Source organism: Falco rusticolus, chromosome 7 (assembly GCF_015220075.1).
Source record: "Falco rusticolus isolate bFalRus1 chromosome 7, bFalRus1.pri, whole genome shotgun sequence".
NCBI classification, from domain to species: Eukaryota; Metazoa; Chordata; class Aves; order Falconiformes; family Falconidae; genus Falco; species Falco rusticolus.
The window spans coordinates 9,205-26,679 of NC_051193.1; the positions used below are offsets into that span (position 1 = coordinate 9,205).

A 17,475-nucleotide genomic window follows, 5' to 3' on the forward strand; every position below is an offset into this window, starting at 1 on the left:
TATGGACTGTAAAGGAGAAAAGCACTCCTGAGAGAGAAAGACAAACTCTATATGCATCCTCACCATCCAGACTGGTTTTTGACTGTCAGTACAGCAAAGAACACTGCTTTTTGCTTTAAGCAACCCTGGAATCAGAGACTTTAGAAACTTCATCTTCTCTGGGGGGAGAGTCCAGTTCTGAGAGGCTCCTTTTGTTCCCCTTGGCCAACAGTCTATAAGCTGCAAGAGAAATAATCTACCTCAGTTCGTAGTTACCAGGAGCATTGTTACATCCAATTCCTGTAAACTTCAGGGTGTCTCTGCAGTTCCGGAGCCTGGACAGGGCAGGTCAGTGTCTCCAGGGTGGCTTCAGATCAGGCATACAGGCCTTTGAGCTATTACAGAAAGAATAGGCCTCGTCTCACCACCCAGCCAAATTGCAGAGCTGTCCTCATGAAGCACATGCCGTTCCTTTACCAGCGCCTAGGCATTTTCGGTGTTTGTCTGTACCCTACCACACCAGCATGCTTTTCCTGTCAGGTGCAAGCAGCAGCAGCAGAAGGTGCGGTTCTGTGCCAGACTGAAAAAGCCACTCTTCTGGCTACTGTACCACCACTGCAGTCATGAGTCAAGCCTGATGCCTTCCCAACAGGTGGAAAGCACTGCTCTTAATTTGTCTTTAAGCAGCAAGGGGGTGAGGGGAGTGGCTTGACACCCCAGGGGAAAACTGGGCATTTTTCCATCAGGAGAGCCTGCCAGCAGCAAGTGTAAGAAGCTGTGGAGCCAGGCTGAAGAGGCCAGCTGCACTGGCCAGGAATTGAAGCTGGGTCAACTGCTTGGAAGGCAGCTATGCTTACCACTCTTCCACCAATGCACCTGTGGGCACTGGTGCCTTTTGCTCCTCCACCTCGTAGGCTGGCTGGCCTCCTTCTTCCAGACACACACACACACCCCTGACACCCCACCCCCCCACTCCCTCAAGCCCCTGTTCATCCTCACCCTCTCTTCTGCAACCTCCTCCCACCCTTGCCCTGCCTGCAGAAAGGTACTGCCACTTGTACCACCTCCATCCCAACTCCTTAACACCATTTTCCTGCTCCAGCACCAAAACTGAATTGGATCTACTTTCATCCAGTGATGTAAGTTACTGCTTTTTGTGGATCTTCTAATATTTAGGTCTGTGCTCTGGCATTGGGCGAAGCTAGCCAGAGCTGGCAGAAAACAATCTAACCAAAACAAACTCTCTCCTCTCTCCCTCTACATCACCCACACCCCCCATTTATTATCCCTTTGCCCCTCCACACTTTTTCTCAACCAGGTTCCACCTTGCCCTTTCTGTGGATCTGTCCCACTCTCTCAAACTATTCCCTCTACGCAGCAGCAACCTGCATGGCAGTTGTGGTCTTTGCTTGAGGGTTGACACTACCCTGCATCCCCAAGGGGCTGGAGGTGCTGCCGGGAGGTCACCGTCTTCCCTGCAGCAGTGCCCCCACCCTTGTGCTCACAGCAGGCTTAGAGTCCCCCTCAGATAAATATGAGCAACTAAGTGGGGTCTAATATCCCACCTCCCCCTGCTTGTGTCCACACAGCTGCCTTCACTTCTTCCCTGGAAGCAGCTGAGACCAGTTGGGGAGCAAAACCATCCCTGTGGCAGCATATCCCAGCTGCCTGGCTGAGGACAAGGTACTGGGAGCTGCATTTGTAGCCACTGGGCTTATGCCTCAAAAGGCCTCTGGAACCCTGGTACATGTCACATGGTTGGTGAAGCTCACAGCAGGAGGGCCTGGAGCACAGCATTGCCCTGGAACTGCCAGGGAGCTGGGTGTCATCCATCCAATCAGCAGGTCAATAAGGGCTGGAGCAGGTAGTTGTGGCCGAGTGGTGAAGGTGATGGGCTAGAAATCCATTGGAGTTTCCCTGCGCAGTTTCGAATTCTGCCAACTACGGGTCAGAGTCTGTTTTTGGGCTGCCCAGAATTGACTTTACTGCAACCACGGGACCTACAGCTATTGTCCTCACTCCTGGAAATTCCTGGGTCAGCAATAAAGTCCTGCTCCCACTGGCATGCCCAAACCAACAGGCATCACCCCTGCCACATCCTCCCTCACCAAAAGGCTCCACCAGCTCAGCCTGCCCAGACCTTTCCTGGGGCACCTGGCAGCAGCATTTAAGGCTGGGCAACTGCCCAGTGTGGATGGGACAGCCCTGCCCTGGGGGGACTGGGAACCACCTCCACCCTCAGCAGATTTGGTCGGTCAGACCAGGCACAAAGGAGGGGGTATTCTCTGGCAGGCTTCCCGGTGGCAGGGGCAGCCCTCAGCTGTTGGAGAGCAGCAGGGTCAGGGCTATGCCAGGGAGGGTCTGAGCTAAGAGCTGTGAGTCAGCACAGCACAGCATGGGCAAGGGAGGGTCCACACAGCTGGTGTGAAAGGCAACAACATGCTAACTGCTATGCAACTTGCCTAGAGGAAGAGACACTGCCTAGGACCAAGAGCTTTTACTCAGGGCCAACTTGACTTGAAGAGCCAACCTAAACTGACCCTCACTGGCTGAGAACTCAGCATACAGACAATAAAATAATACGAGATTTCTTTTTCCAAAGATCACCAGGCATAGGCCACAGTCATAACAGCAATGAACCTGAATCTCATACAAATCCCCTCCACCTGCACGGGTCATTGGTTTAGAACAGTGAAGATTAAAACCCCACTGACTGTACAGCCACAACACTTGCACAGGACAAGCACATGCTGATTTCATGAGCAATAGTAGCTGATTAGCCCACTCCTTAACGTAAGTAATTTGATTGGTTGACACAGCTGTATTGTAATATACAACCCCCCTGCTTTCCTCTCTGTTTGGGTCCTCCATGCATTAGGCTGGGGCACTGTGATGTGCACAGCTGAAACAGAAGAATTACTTCCCTCAGTCCTTCTATGCAAAGCATCCTTGTCTCCCTCCCTGGCAACCAAAGGACTGACTTTGACACTAGGTAGTCTCACAATCCTTGGAGAGCTGGATTTCCTAGCAGGGTGCACCCTCATAAGCTCATTGGAGAGCAACTCCTGTCCACCATGCAAAGTAATAAGGTTGACCCCTCAATCCAAGGTTTGCTTCAGCCCCTGCAGAGCCAGCTTGGGTGGTCAAAGAGAAAGTCCCCATCCAGGGTTGTGGGCAGATTGTGAGAAGCAGGGCAAGGCAAGGCCATTGAACTATCCACTGCAGGGGCGCAGGAGGTGAACTTTCCTGGGAGACATTTTACTTCCTGGATGAGGGTACAGGACAGAGGAAAGGAAGGAGACATGTGTGCTGGCCAGTGCCAGGGAGTGTTAGGCAGAGGTGTGGGAGATGCCAGCTGCAGTACCAGGGAGAGCAGAGTGGCGCAGCGGGAGCGTGCTGGGCCCATAACCCAGAGGTCGATGGATCGAAACCATCCTCTGCTACAGAGTTTCTTTTAACCTGCTCCTGACAGCTGACACCTTCGCACAGAAAGTTTTAACTTGCACTGCTCTAAGGTCTCTCTGGGCACCCATAGCCCTGTCTCTCCTGTTCCCTCAGTCCCTTCTCTCTGCCACTGCCACCTTCTTTCTCCTTTGTCTTTGTAGCAGCCAGCACTCCCAAACTGACCCTCAGCTGTGGGTGTGGAGCAGCAAGCAGACCTCTCCCCACAAGGAGCTGGGCATCCTGGGGACACAGTGTTTCCTCCCTTCCCTTCAGGCAGCTTAAATGCTAGCTTCAAAGCCACAGGTTGGGACCTCCAGGAACCTGCAGGTGCAGAGGATAAGGCTGGTGCTACATTGGAAAGCACCAGTGCCATCAACTTGACCATCTGGAGGGTTTTCCCCATCCTAGTCTGTTTGCTGCCCTGCCCTCATGCAGGTCCAGCCAGGAGCAGAGCTGAGCAGGAGTTCCCAGTGGGCCCTGTATTGTGCCCATTATATGTGGGTAGGTTTTGGAATACGTGGGTAGGTTTTGGAAGTGGAAGGGAGACAGAGCACTGCAGGGTGGCCTCTGTGCAAAGAGATAAGGGGCTGCCCTGTGCTGGACACAGCTAGATCCAGCCACTTCCACAACACTGAGCTGTCTGTGAGTTTTGTGGCATGGAGAGAACCCACGCTGGAGTTACAGGATGAGTTAGTTATTCCTTCCCTTGCCCCACCATGGCCTTTCAATTGCCACGACCCTTCAAAAACAAATCGAGGGTGTCCTCTTCCAGAAGTCCTCCTTGTTTGAGTGCTTCACAAGCTGGCAGCAGGAAGATGCCGTGGGTATCTGCATGTGAGCTCCCTGCTACCTGAGTACCTGATAGGCCAGAAGATCACTCTGACCTTGACTGTGAGGTTACCTCTGGCTCTTCAGGCGACAGACTTGCACTCGGTGCTTTTCTTCATTCCCTAATGCACGCCACTGCATGGTGCAGCACTATCAAAACTAGCCTGCTACAACAAGGCTTTTACCATCACATACCAGGTTAACTTCAATAAGTAGTTCCCACACCTTGCCCCAGCACAGCCACCAATCCTCCACAAGGTTTCAAAAGTTCATCTACTATCCGTGCTGTTTCTCCATCCTCTACAGGCCAGTCCACCCTACTTCTTGCCTCTGCTGTGCCCAGATTCCTCCTTCTCTGGGCTCCTCATGCAGCCAGCCTCTCCTCATCTAGGCCCCCTTTATCTCTCTGGTTCTCCCAGGGCCTCTCCTACATCTGAGACTCTCTCCTCCCTCTGCTCCTTCCAGGTCTCTGTCTGGTACTCCTCTTCTATACCCCTTAGAGCTCTTTAACTATCTAGTAGGAACCAGCCACAGCTGCACTTTATCCACGTCAGCCAACCCACTGCCCCTGAAGCCAGCCCACAGCTGTATATTATCAATGTTAATTAACCTGCCTTCATTCCTCTATAATTCTTCTACAGCTCCCCCCTTTTTTTCCTTTCTTCTTTTCCTTCTTAAAGATGGTTTAATAATGATTTAACAATCATCACAACCTTTTCACAAATAAACTTTTCATACAGTCCAGACAACTTGTCCCTGAGCTCTTTTCTTTTTCTTCTTAACAACTGCATGGTCTGCTTGTAGCCGTAAGTCATCCCATAGGCCCTCCAGAGGTGCCTTCTAAACCTCGGTATTCTGGGGTGCAGAGTCTCATGGGCCCTTGAGCAGCCACCAGAAGGCAATGCCTTCAAAGGCAGCTGGTGTATGAATGTTCATAGAATCACAGAATCACAGAATGCACAGAAAGCAGAACTTGAGGATAGATGAGGCTATGAACTCTGGTATCCCTGGCACGCCTGAGGCCGGGACACCATGTCCACTGAAGTCCATAGCAGGATGACTCATGTTTGCCTGGAGTTCAGGGTTTTTCCCAACTCTCCACATCATGATGACTCCCAGGTGCTCTGGGAGACTGACCCAATCTCCCTTTGTAGTTTGAAATGTATGGAATGGGCCACCCCATTCCTGACCCAGAAAAAAGGGCTGTGAGCTTTTGAGTCCCTCCCCTCCCCTCTCCTCAAAAGGAGGCCATCCAGGATTTTTGCCTCTGGGAAGATCTTGCTGAGCAAGACAGGTCAATTTGGGTGTGGGTCTCCTTCAGGGAAGGACACAAGCATCTCTTTGATCACCCTCTTACGCCTTGATTTGCTTGTTTCCAAGAGGTTCTCCACTTCCCAAGCTGAACTCCCATGTGTGAGGGCCTGGTCAAGTTGTCAGGGAATATGGCTGTGGAGATTTGTTGCAGTCTGCCTCTGAGACAGGAGGAGAGCAACTAAGGTTCAAAAATTCCCACCCCCCTGCCCCCGGCTAAATTAAGTGAAACAACACCAAACAACCAAGTAAACATTTTAAGTATAACAAAGCTAACTTGAACTTGGAAAATGTAAAAAGCCTTGGCAAGGAGGGCTCTTATTGAGAAACAGCCATAGGAGGAAGAAGGAAAGAAAAGGAAGGAAAGAATGACAGGAAAAGAAAGATAGCAGCACCATTGGACCCCACGCTGACAATGGTGGGTGGGTTGATCCTCTGGTGATGGGCACACACGCACATGGCTCCCTGGCTTGTGCCTTTTATAGTCTAGTCCCCGCCTCTCAATTGCGCCAGTTACACCCCTCGAGGATTTACCTCCTGATTTTCTGCACAGGCGGCATTGTAGGGGGTGGTTGCAAAGGGTCTTTTGGGTGGTCATGAGCCCCTTCCTCAAATAAACTCTGAATAGCCTCTGGCCCTGTACGGTGTGTTACCATGCCGGACCTGACAGAGCACAGAACTGTGCACACTCCAGCACGCCCTCTGAGTCCTGTGTGATCCAAATCCTGTGTGAGCCAGCTCCTTATCCTTGCTATGCTGAGCATGACTGTCTCACCAGGATGTTTGAACATCAACACACATTAACTCTTTCAGTCCCTCACAAGATCCCGTGGAGAAGTCACTTGAGAGAGACCTGTCTGACCCTCTGGTATGCTCTTTGTTGTTATGAATCTGCTTTCATTCACTGGGCACATGGGAGGTAAAAACAGGCTGTGGCAGAACCTGATAAGAGTAAGCAAGGTCCTCATGGCCCTCACTCCCACCCACAAAGAACTGTCCTCCAGACAACAATGATCTTTCTTTGCCATTGAGCTTTGCCACACCCCTGGAGAGGTGTGTCTCTAGACTGTGACCTCCGAGTTAATTTGCCTTATGAATCTGGGACACAGAGGAATTGTTTCAATGTTAGGAAGCATCATGCTTGCCAGGCCCTGATCCTGATAGGGGACTTCAGCCACCTAGACTTGTTCTGGAAAAGCAGCACAGCAAAATGCAAGCAGTCCAGGAAACCTCTGGAATATATTAAGGACAACTTCCTAGCACAGGTGAGGGAGAGCTCGACCAGAGGAGAGGCACTGCTGGAACTGTTGTTTACTAGTACAGAAGACCTTACTGGTGAGGTCAGGAGTGGAGGTAGCCTGGACCGCAGCAATTATGCCCTGGTAGAATTCTCAGTCTTGAGGGGTACAGGATGGGCAAAAGTAGAGGCACAGCCCTAAACCTCACACAAGAAAGCTGTCAGCTGTTTAGGGATCCAGTGTGTGCGATCCCTTAGGAAACTGCCTTCAGAGATAAAGGAGCAAACAAGACGTGGGAGATGCTGAAAGGCATTTTTCTTAGGGTACAAGAAGCTCTCAACACCAATGTGAAAGCAGTCAGGCAGGGGGGGCAGAAGTCCAGCTTGGCTAAATAAAGACCTCTTAGCCAAACTAAACCACAAAACCAAAATGTATGGGCAGCGGAGCCAGGGATACACATCCTGGGGCGATTATAGGGAAATGGCCAGGGAGCGCAAGGAGGGGATCAGGAAAGCCAAAGCACAGCTGGAGCTGAACTTGGCTAGGGATGTGGAAGATAACAAGAAGGGTTTCTTCAGGTACACAGGACAAGAAAGGAAGATGAAAGTAACTGTACCCACAGTGAGTGAAATGGGAGACCTGGCTACAACCGACATGGCGAAGACAGAGGTACTCAGAAACTTTTTTGCCTTAGTCTTCACTGGCAAGTGCTCTAGTGACACAATCCAATTCACAGAATCCAAAGGTCCGGACTGGGAGAATGATGTACCACCCACCACAGGAGAAGATCGGATTTGACACCATCTAAGGAACCTGAATGTGCACATGTGATGTGCACAGATGAATTTGCTAAGCCAGTATCCATTAAACTTGAAAAGTCGTGGCAACTGGTGAAATTCCTGGTGACTGGAAAAGGGGAAACATAACCCCCATTTTTAAAAGGGAAAAAAGGACGACCCAGGAACTGCAGGCTGCTCAGTCTTCCCTCTGTGCCCAGCAAGATCACAGAGCAGATCCTGCTGGAAACTATGCTAAGGCACATGGAAAACTAAGATGTGATTGATGACAGCCAATGTGGCTTCCATAAAGGCAAATCATGCCTGACAAACATTGGCCTTCTGTGGTGGTGTTACAACACTGGAGGATAAGGGAAGAGCAACTGACATCATCTAATTGTGTGAGGCATTTGATACTGTCCAGAACAACATCCTTGTCTCTAAAATGGAAAGACATGGATTTGATGGGTGGACCACTCTGTGGATAAGGAATTGGCTGGATGGTTGCACTCAAAAAGTTGCAGTCAACAGGTCTATGCCCGGGTGGAAGCCAGTGATGAGTGGTGTCCCTCAGGGGCATATTTGGACCAGTATTGTTTAACATCTTTGTCAGGGACACAGACAGTGGGATTGAGTGCACCCTCAGCAAGTTTGTAGATGACATCAAGCTGAGCAGTGTGGTTGATACTCTAGAGAGAAGGGATGTCATCCAGAGGAACTTTGACAGGCTAGAGAGCTGGGCCCATGTCAAACCTATGAAGCTCAACAAGGTCAAATGCAAGGTCCTGCACCTGGGTTGGGGCAATCCCAAATGTGGATACAGGCTGGGCAATGAGTGGATTGAGAGCAGCCCTGCAGAGAAGGACTTGGGGGTATTGGTGTATGAAAAAATGACTATGAGCTGGCAATGTGTGCTCACAGCCCACAATGCTGGTTGTATCAAAAGCAGTGTGGCTAGCAGGTCAAGGGAGGGGATTCTGCCCCTCTTCACTGCTATTGTGGGACCCCACCTGGAGTACTGGGTTCAGCTCTCAGGCCGCCAGCACAGAAAAGATGTGGACCTGCTTGAGCAAGTCCAGAGGAAGACCACAAAGATGATGAGGGGTCTGGAGCACCTCCCCTGTGAAGACAGAGTGAGGGGGCTGGGGTTGTTTAGCCTAGGGAAAAGAAGGCTCCCAAGAGACCTTCAGGAAAGATGGGGAGGGACTATTTATCAGGGGGTCTAGTGATAGGATGAGGGCTAAAGGTCTTAAACCTAAAGAGGGTAGATTTATTTTAGACATTAGGAAGAAATTCATTCTTTATGAGGGTGGTGAGACACTAGAAAAGATTGTCCAGAGAAGTTGTGGATGCCCTCTCCCTGGAAATGTTCAAGGCCAGGATGGATGGGCCTGAGAACAGCCTCATTTGTGTAAAAGTAGCCTTGCCTAAGGCAGAAGGTCAGAGGTGGATGTTCCTAAAGGTCCCTTGCACCCAAAACCATCCCATGACTCCTTCTATGATTCTAAAGTGTTATGAAGCAGCGGGAGCAAAACACATCAGATGAAAGAGGCAAGGGCTTAATCACCAACAAAGCCTCAGCAAGCAATAGCTACTGGGTTTTCAGATGCTTCATGAGGAAGGAATGTCAGTGGCCCCCCAGGGCCCTGGGACACAGCATAAAAGCCTGCGCTGCTCCAGGCCCTGCATCCTCCTCTCTTGCCTGCCTCTCCTCGAGGAACGAGGTAAGCCTGAGTCCACTCCATCTCTCGCTGTGGGCTGAATGGCTGTCACGGTGGCTACTCAGGTTGATCCTTGGGCTGCCTCAGCTTGGCCCTGCAGTAGAACTCTTTAAGGGCTGTCACCTCTTTCCCTTTTGATGGGGCTGGCTGGGGAAGAGGAGGGGGGTTCTTTCCAGCAGAAGGGGATCAATGGGGCTCAGCGGCAGGGAGGTCTGCCCAACAGAACTTCTGCCACCAGCAGATGGTCTCTAACCAAATGCCCCAGTGCATCCAGCACCTTCTTCAGCACAATGTTTTTTCTGGAGATGGGGTACGATCAGTCTTTCCACAGGTGCTTGAAACCCACTCTGCTGGCTCCTATTCCAAAAGTGAGTCAGCCTTCCTGTGCCGTGCCACTTGCAGGGCACAATGAGGGTGGTGGCACACGTAGGCACGCTGTCCGTTTTTAAACCAAAGCGTGTCCACGGAGAGAGCTGAGGAAAGGAAGGGCAGACCGATACCGAGGTTCGTGCTCACTGTCTGCTCTGTGTTTCAGCTTTGCCTCCCTCACCGAGAGATGTCTTGCTTCAGACCCTGTCCTCCACGCCCCTGCGGCGCTTCTGGCCCAACTCCTCTTGCAAGCAGCTGCAGTGAGCCCTGTGTCGCCCGCTGTGCAGACTCGACCGTGGCCATTGAGGCCTCCCCGGTGGTGGTGACCCTGCCGGGCCCCATCCTCACCTCCTTCCCTCAGAGCACAGCCGTGGGATCCTCTCTGTCAGCTGCTGTTGGGAGCTCCCTCAGCGCTGGGGGGGTTCCCATCTCTTCTGGGGGCTCCTTTGGTCTGGGGGGATCAGGGCTGTGTCTGCCTATCCCCCGCTGCAGTCTGAACTGCTGAAGATGGCGGATCACCCCCTTTGGAGCGGGAAGGAAGACAGAAACCCTGCAGCAGCTCGAGCATTCCCTTGCCTTAAAGGCAGGCCGGGTGTCCTTGTCCCACCTGGCAGGATGGACCTGTGCCTGCTGCTCCTCGCCGTATGGCAGCATCCCACCCCAACCCCCCCCACCCCCCGCGGTGTCTCCTCTGGCTCATAAACTGGTTTTCTCTGAGCCCCTCGAGAAAGGGCTCATTCTCTTCTACTTTGCTGAATCTCCTGATGAGAGGGAGGAGGGTGCTGGAGTTAGGGACTGCTCTTGGTGGCCTGGGATTGCCACCAGGTAGAGCAGAATGGGAAAAGGCAAATGCTTTGTGTGGAGTTTGGCCTTGGGAAATGGGCCATTCTCCCTCTGTACCTCCCTGAACCCTGCAGACATATGTCCTGGAGTCTGTTCTGTGCCACTGCATTTCCTCCTTCTCATTAAAGACTTCGTGCAGCATCGCTGGAGACTCGTGGTGGTTTGTTCTCCTCCTCCCTCAGTCAGCTACTCGCTCTGCAAGGGAGAGCAGTCCTTCTGTCCTGAGCTTGCCACCAGTTGCAAACAGAGCTCCCTGAACTTATTCCAAAACACTAGAAATAAGGAAGCAGGCAAGAGAAAGACTAAAAAACATCAGGAGAATGGAGCACGAGTCTGCAACCTGATGATCACGGCCCTGTGATAGCTCTCAATGTCAGCCTTGACTTCCATCACTCAAAGCATTTCACAGCTGATCTCTTTTCCTCTGCCAGTACTGCCCTGACAGAAACAATCTTATGAACTGGGCTGAGATGGCAACACTTCCAGAGGTGGCAAGAAAAATGGACATGTGCACTCTTCTGAGTTGTGGAGGACATCTTTCAGAAACATGCAGGGTCAGGTTGCCTTTCTGGGCCTGAATCTCTGTCAGAATCTTTGCATCTGGAAGTCAGGTTTTATACCTTGTTGCTTTTTGCTGATGCACCTTGCTACTCACAGGTGTTTTGGAGGAGAAAAGTACCCAAGCTGCTCAGGGTAATCCAAATGCTTCTACATGCAAGCATGCAACCAAGAATGAAGGAATATCCAGTGTCACTGTTTAGTCTCACAGATGGATGCATTTCTCTCCTCAAATACTATGCCACCTAAACCTCTCAACAGTCACTGCAGCTTGAGGTCCATGAACTCGGCGATAGGTACATGTCTTCCTCTGATGGAATGCTCTCACTTCTGCTTTCTCTCTTGGTCCAATCTGCTCCCAGCAGCAAGTGGAAAGCCTTCTGCAAAGTTTCCTTCCTCTGCAGGAGACCTGGATATCTGCATACCAAGTGCCCTTTACAGGGAATCCATGGCTGTCATTGTGTATCTGATTCCCATTTCTGCACACAGCTAGGGGCTCTGTCAGCTCTACCAAAGCAACTCTGGGGTGATCAAGGACTTGGTTCATCTGCCGTACAAGAACAGGCTGGGAGAGCTGGGTTTGGTGAGTCTGGGGAAGGGAAGGCCAAAGGGGGCACCTTATGTACATCTCTAAACACCTGGGATGGGACAGGGGACAGACAGACATCAGAGCCATCCTTTTGTCAGTGGTGCCTAGGGGCAGGGCAAGAAGCAATTGTCAGAGGCAGAAATACAAGAAATGCCACACACAGTAATCCTGTTTTACTGTGAGGGTGGTCAAAGACCAGTGTCCCAATTGGTCAGGTGTGAATGTGAACACAGACCCTTTGACTGGTCCTCTCAACTGTTTTTTGCAACCTTTGTATGAAAAACTGCCATTAAAATTCCCTCTTTCCTTGGTGTTGTGGGAATAAACTCCAGGGGATGGAGATGGAGTCAAAAGCGGGTAAGTGCTGGTTTTCAGCTCTAGGCATAGTCAGTGTGACTGCAAGATGGATTAGGGTGGGCATTTCAGCAGAGAACTGAGCGATCACAAACCCCCTCTTTGCAATTCCACCTGATTGTAGCATTGCTGATGATGGAGTAGGAGTTTGCAAATACTCTGCCAACCTGAACCCTCTATACAACCCCACTGCCCAGACTGATTTTTGACTGTCAGCACATCAAAGAACATTGGTTTTTTTGCTTTAGGGAACCCTGTAATCACTGACTTGAGAAACTTCATCCCCTTGAGTTAAAGAGTCTAGTTGTAAGGGACTCCCTGTGTTTCCCTTGGACCACAGGCCATAAGCTGCAAGAGAATTGAGGGGGGTTTACTTCTGAGTTACCAGAAACATCATTACATCAAGTTCCAGTAAAACTCAGGATGCCTCTGCAATGCCAGAGCCTGGATAAGGTAGGTTAGTGGCCTTGCACATGCGCTGTGGATATAGTGTCTGTGAGACCTGCAGTCTTGGTTGTTAAGCAGAGTATTTCAATCCAAGTTACAGTGTGTACCATTGTCTGTTTTCAGGAAAGAGTGCTATAGAGGAAATAATGCTGTGCTCTGAACACAGACATTGTACATACCAGCATTCCCTCTGAAGGGCATGAAACTCCACATTTGACCAGCCAGCACTGGGGAGATGGAAAAGATGAAGAAAGATGGAGAGCAAAGTCACTCCAGTATGATTTTGAGACATTATCTAAAGAGCGGGCATCCTCCCACTGTATCGCCAAATTGCATACGCAGCCTTGGTCCCCACCTAGGCATACTTGATCTTCATCTTTGACCTGCCACGGTAGCATGCTTTTCTTGCCAAGTGCCACAAGCAGCAGCAACAGGTCCAGCTCTGGGCCAGACCAAAAATCCCTTTCCTCTGGCTCCTGTACCGACACCACAGTGAAGATCCTAGCCTGGAGCCACTTCAGCAGGAAGAATACATTGGTCTCAGCAAGGTGTCCTCCAGGGCCCCAATCAGCTAACGCTGTATGAGTACTTCTCACTAGCAGCAGCATCTGGGATCCTTGGTAGAGAAAATGGGGAGAACCAGGGATGAAGAGAAAGCATGCCCAGGAAAGCAGATGTATCATGGCAGGGAATAGAGGACCAGAGTAGAGGTTGTAACCTCTCACCTAGGGGTTACAGGGCTACCTCAGTGCTGCTCTGATCACAACTGTCTGGGGTTGCACAATACAGTTTACAAGGTCCGGGGCTGTTCTTGTGGGACCCAGAGACAAGATTGAGGATATCCCCCCCCTTTACAAACCTGAGAGCATGCACAGATGCTTCGACTGGGGGAGACATAGGTGTTGTCAGAGGCTGTAGACCCACTGGGAGGAGCAGGGTAGAGCTATATGCCTTGCAAGCATGGCTTTCACAGCGAGATGCCGCGGCTCTGTGCTGTACTTCCTTACTGGTGGGGGCTCAACTTGCTGGGGGAAGCTGGGCAGGCGATTTCGGAGCACCAGGGGCAAGGCGCTGTGGAGGCTTGATAAATAAAAAGCTGCATGCGTTGGCCGGGAATCGAACCCGGGTCAACTGCTTGGAAGGCAGCTATGCTCACCACTATACCACCAACGCAACTACGTATGTGTTTTTCCTGCTCCTTCAGTTCACAGGCTGCCTGGCCTCCTCTTTCCAGTGTCCTGCATGCATACTACCATAAGGTACTGCAGAATATATATGTTTCTGTATGTGTGAGTTGTTGACTACAAAACCTCAAGCTGCAGTAGCCACTGACTAGGAAGATCAGCATCAGGGAGTGCCCTGGATTGGAGCGCGACACTGGACAAACCTTGTCCTGTGAGTACCTGTGTGAGTGCCGGTGGTGCTTTTGGGGGCGCTAGTGATGAAGCCTTCCGCTCCACACAGACCAGTTTGCCATGCTAAGAGGCTCTTTGGTAGCGCTGGCTGCTAAGATCACAAAGAGAGGAGAAGATGGCGATGGTGGAGAGAAGGCGCTGAGGGAACAGGAGAGTCATGGCCATGGGTGCGCAGGGAGCTGGAGAACAGAAGTGCAGGCTAAAACTTGCTGACAGATGCAAGGAAGAGGCAGCAGCTGCTGCTGGAGCAAGGGGAAAAAATCATTTAGCAGAGGATGATTTTGATCCATTGACCTCTGGGTTATGGACCCAGCATGCTCCCACTGTGACACTCTGCTCTCCCCAGCACCTCAGCTGGGACCTCTCGGGTCCTGCCAGCACCAGCACTTGTGCCACTTGTGCTCATGCTTCTTTCCCTTCCTCCAACCTGTGCTCTGCATATACTTTTCCTTTTGCTAAACAGGCTGAGCCCTCTGCACAAGTTTTCTACACAATTGTGGATGCTCACCAGGGACACCTGGCTCACCCCAAACTCCATGGTAGGATCACTTTTGAAGTGATGCTCCGTTATTTTATCTGCTCCCTCTCTGAACCCACTTGTAGGGTCAGTGTGGTTTGTCCTCCCACTTCTAAGATGGTTGGATCCCCTTCTAAGATTGGTTTGTCCAACCTTCTGTGACTGGTTTAGTGCATATAAGTGACCTATCGTATTTATATATGCTGTTATATTGTGTTAGGATTGCATGGCAAGGTTTTGGTAGCAGGGAGGGTTACGGGGTGACTTCTGTGAGAAGCTGCCAGAAGCTTCCCCCGTGTTCAGCAGAGCCAATGCCAGCCAGCTCCAAGACCTGCTGCTGGCCAAGGTTCCCTTCAGCAACAGTGGTACACCTCTGGGTTATGTAAGAAGAAAAAAAAGTTACTGCACAAGAGCAATTGCATCTGGAGAGAGGAGTGAGAATATGTGAGAGAAACAACTCTGCTGACACCCAGGTCAGTGAAGAAAAGGAGGAGAAGGTGCTCCAGGTGCTAGAGCAGAGATTTCCCTGCAGTCTGTGGTGAAAACCATGGTGAGGCAGGCTGTCCCCCTCAGCCCATGGAGGTTCATGGTGGAGCAGATATCCACCTGCAGCCTGTGGAGGACCCCATGCCAGATCAGGGGGATGCCCAAAGGAGGCTGTGACCCCATGGGAAGCCTGCGCTGCAGCAAGTTCTTGATAGGACCTGTGGGCCCATGTAGAGAGGAGCCTAGGCTGGAGCAGAGTTGCTGGCAGCACTTGACCCCATGGGGGACCCATGCTGGAGCAGTTCCTGAAGGACTGTGGCCCATGGGAGGGACCCAGGCTGGAGCAGTTTCTGAAGAACTGCAGTTTGTGGTAAGGACCCACATTGGAGAAGTTTGTGGAGGACTGTCTGCCATGGGTGGGACCCCACTCTGGAGCAGGAGAAGAGTCTGAGGAGTCCTCCGCCAAGGAAGATGGAACAGAAGAGATAACATCTGATGAGCTGACCACAACCCCCATTCCTCATACCCCTGCACTGCTCAGGGAGAGTAGATAGAGAATTAGGGAGTAAAGTCAAGCCTGAGAAGAAAGGAGGGGTGGAGGGAAGGTGGTTTAAGAGTTTGTTTTATTTCTCATTATCCTACTCTGATTTGATTGCTAAAAAATTAAAATAATTTCCCAAAGCTGAGTCTGTTTTGCCCATGATGGTAATTGCTGAGTGATCTCCCTGTCCTCATCTTGACTCATGAACCTTTTATTATATTTTATCTCTCCCCTGCACAGTTGAGGAAGGGAATGATAGAGTGGCTTTGGTGGGCAGCTCACATACAGCCAGGATCAACCCACCGTATATAATATTGATAGGTTTTCTTTACTAGTGGTAAGTTTTTAGTAACTTGTAGTTTTATATATACATTTGTTGCTGCTATTATTGTGTCACTGTTATTGATTGTCACTGTTATTGATTGTTGCTATTATTTATTGCCATTATTATTGATTGCTGCTATACTATTGATTGCTGGTAATAATTTTTAATAGCTTGATATAGAGCTATATTTGCTTTATTAATCACAGGGATATTTGCTAGTGCTGATTTTTCTGCTATTTGTGGTAATCTGTAATAAAAGTAGAGAAACTTTGAGGATAAAGCCTCTATATCCTTGTGCATTATGGAATCTTACAAACACACAGTCACGACATGTACACAGCCATAGGCCAGGTAGCCCTTTAGGTTGTGATGGCATGGACAGCTCAACGACACCTACAGCTTTCATCAGCTGAACTGCACCCAGGACTGCATTCACCATAGTAGATCTTTATTCTACATGCTGTGAATTCAGGCACTAAAGTTTCTTTCTGTGGGATCTGGCTTCCTCCAGTCTTTATCCCCCCTCCTTATCTCCCTTATTAGATACAAGAAAAGAAGCAATAGCAGTTATTGGAGCTTCTGCTGGGTTTGAGTCACAGCACCCATCCTGCTCCTGCACTATGCACAAAATCTGTGCAGGACTTGCCATAATAATAATTATTGATTGGATATTATCATTCTTGCCCATATTGCCTCCCTCAAAATGGCATGACAAGCAGACCTGAAGCCCTTGTTATCTATCTGCAGCTCAGATAATATGATCACATTTTTAGAAATTTTGTTTTCCAGGTCAGTGCTGAAAGTGCTGGGCCACAGAGCTCTTAGAATTACCTAGAAACATGACAGCAGTGTTTAACATGGCAAGGGAGAAAAAACAAAAAAGTCAGTCCTGCAGTCATCCAGAGACAGGACCCTTTAAGGAATGGTCTGAAGACTTGCTGATGAGGTCTCAAAGGCCTCTATGTAGAATTGTGCTCCTGTATACAACAAGCAGTCACAGCCTGCTCTAAAATGTCAGAAATTCACTGAAGCCTGTGGAACCATGGCTACCTAAAGACACTTTAGATTACTCCCCCATATATGATTTCAAGGATAGAAAGGAAACACAAAAATCTGGTCCCATTAAGATGGGACCAATGGGTGGCTGATTGTCTTATTTTCATGTGGCAAGGCTCAAATTTTGGTCTCCTTCAGCCTTGCTTGTAAACTTCCTCAGTCTCAGTCTTGTAAGTTCTTGCACCCCAATGTCCGTGACTTTATTTTTGAGAGATACATTGCACATGTTCATATCAGACATAACTGAGAAAATAGGTTGGATTGGTGTTTATCTTTACAGAAAGATGCTAAATCCTCTTTCTTTTTTTTTTTTTTTTTGTATGTGTAAATTACATTTTGATAAATAAGCTTATGCTATGTTTGGGCAGAACAGTGAACTGCAAAGAGCAATAGTGTTAATATTTGTTAATGTCAATGTCAGTGTCAATGTCGATGTCAATGTTAATATCAATATTACTGAGGTGGCGATTTGAAACAAGCTTCATAAGTCAACAGTAATTATTTTTTTGAGATTTTAGTGTCAAATACAGTCCTCCAGAAATTGTGGACTTTACAGGGTGCTGATACTGGACTAATCACTCCTAACTTTCTGCATATAAATTGATAACTTCTAAGGCTAGTTTTGCCTTAGATGCCACAGGTGAGCAGAGCATATGGACACAGCTCTTGAGACCAACC

At 49.7% G+C, this 17,475-nt stretch overlaps 3 non-coding genes across 3 annotated transcripts; 2 read left to right on the forward strand and 1 right to left on the reverse strand.

Annotated features, from left to right (window-relative positions):
* Positions 1-1,843: 1,843 nt before the first annotated feature.
* Positions 1,844-1,925, forward strand: TRNAS-AGA. Its single transcript has one exon. It is a non-coding gene; the product is annotated as a tRNA-Ser (tRNA).
* A 1,425-nt stretch (positions 1,926-3,350) lies between these two features.
* TRNAM-CAU lies at positions 3,351-3,422 on the forward strand. Its single transcript has one exon. It is a non-coding gene; the product is annotated as a tRNA-Met (tRNA).
* Positions 3,423-13,558: 10,136 nt separating this feature from the next.
* TRNAG-UCC lies at positions 13,559-13,630 on the reverse strand. The gene has a single exon. It is a non-coding gene; the product is annotated as a tRNA-Gly (tRNA).
* Between the last annotated feature and the right edge of the window lie 3,845 nt (positions 13,631-17,475).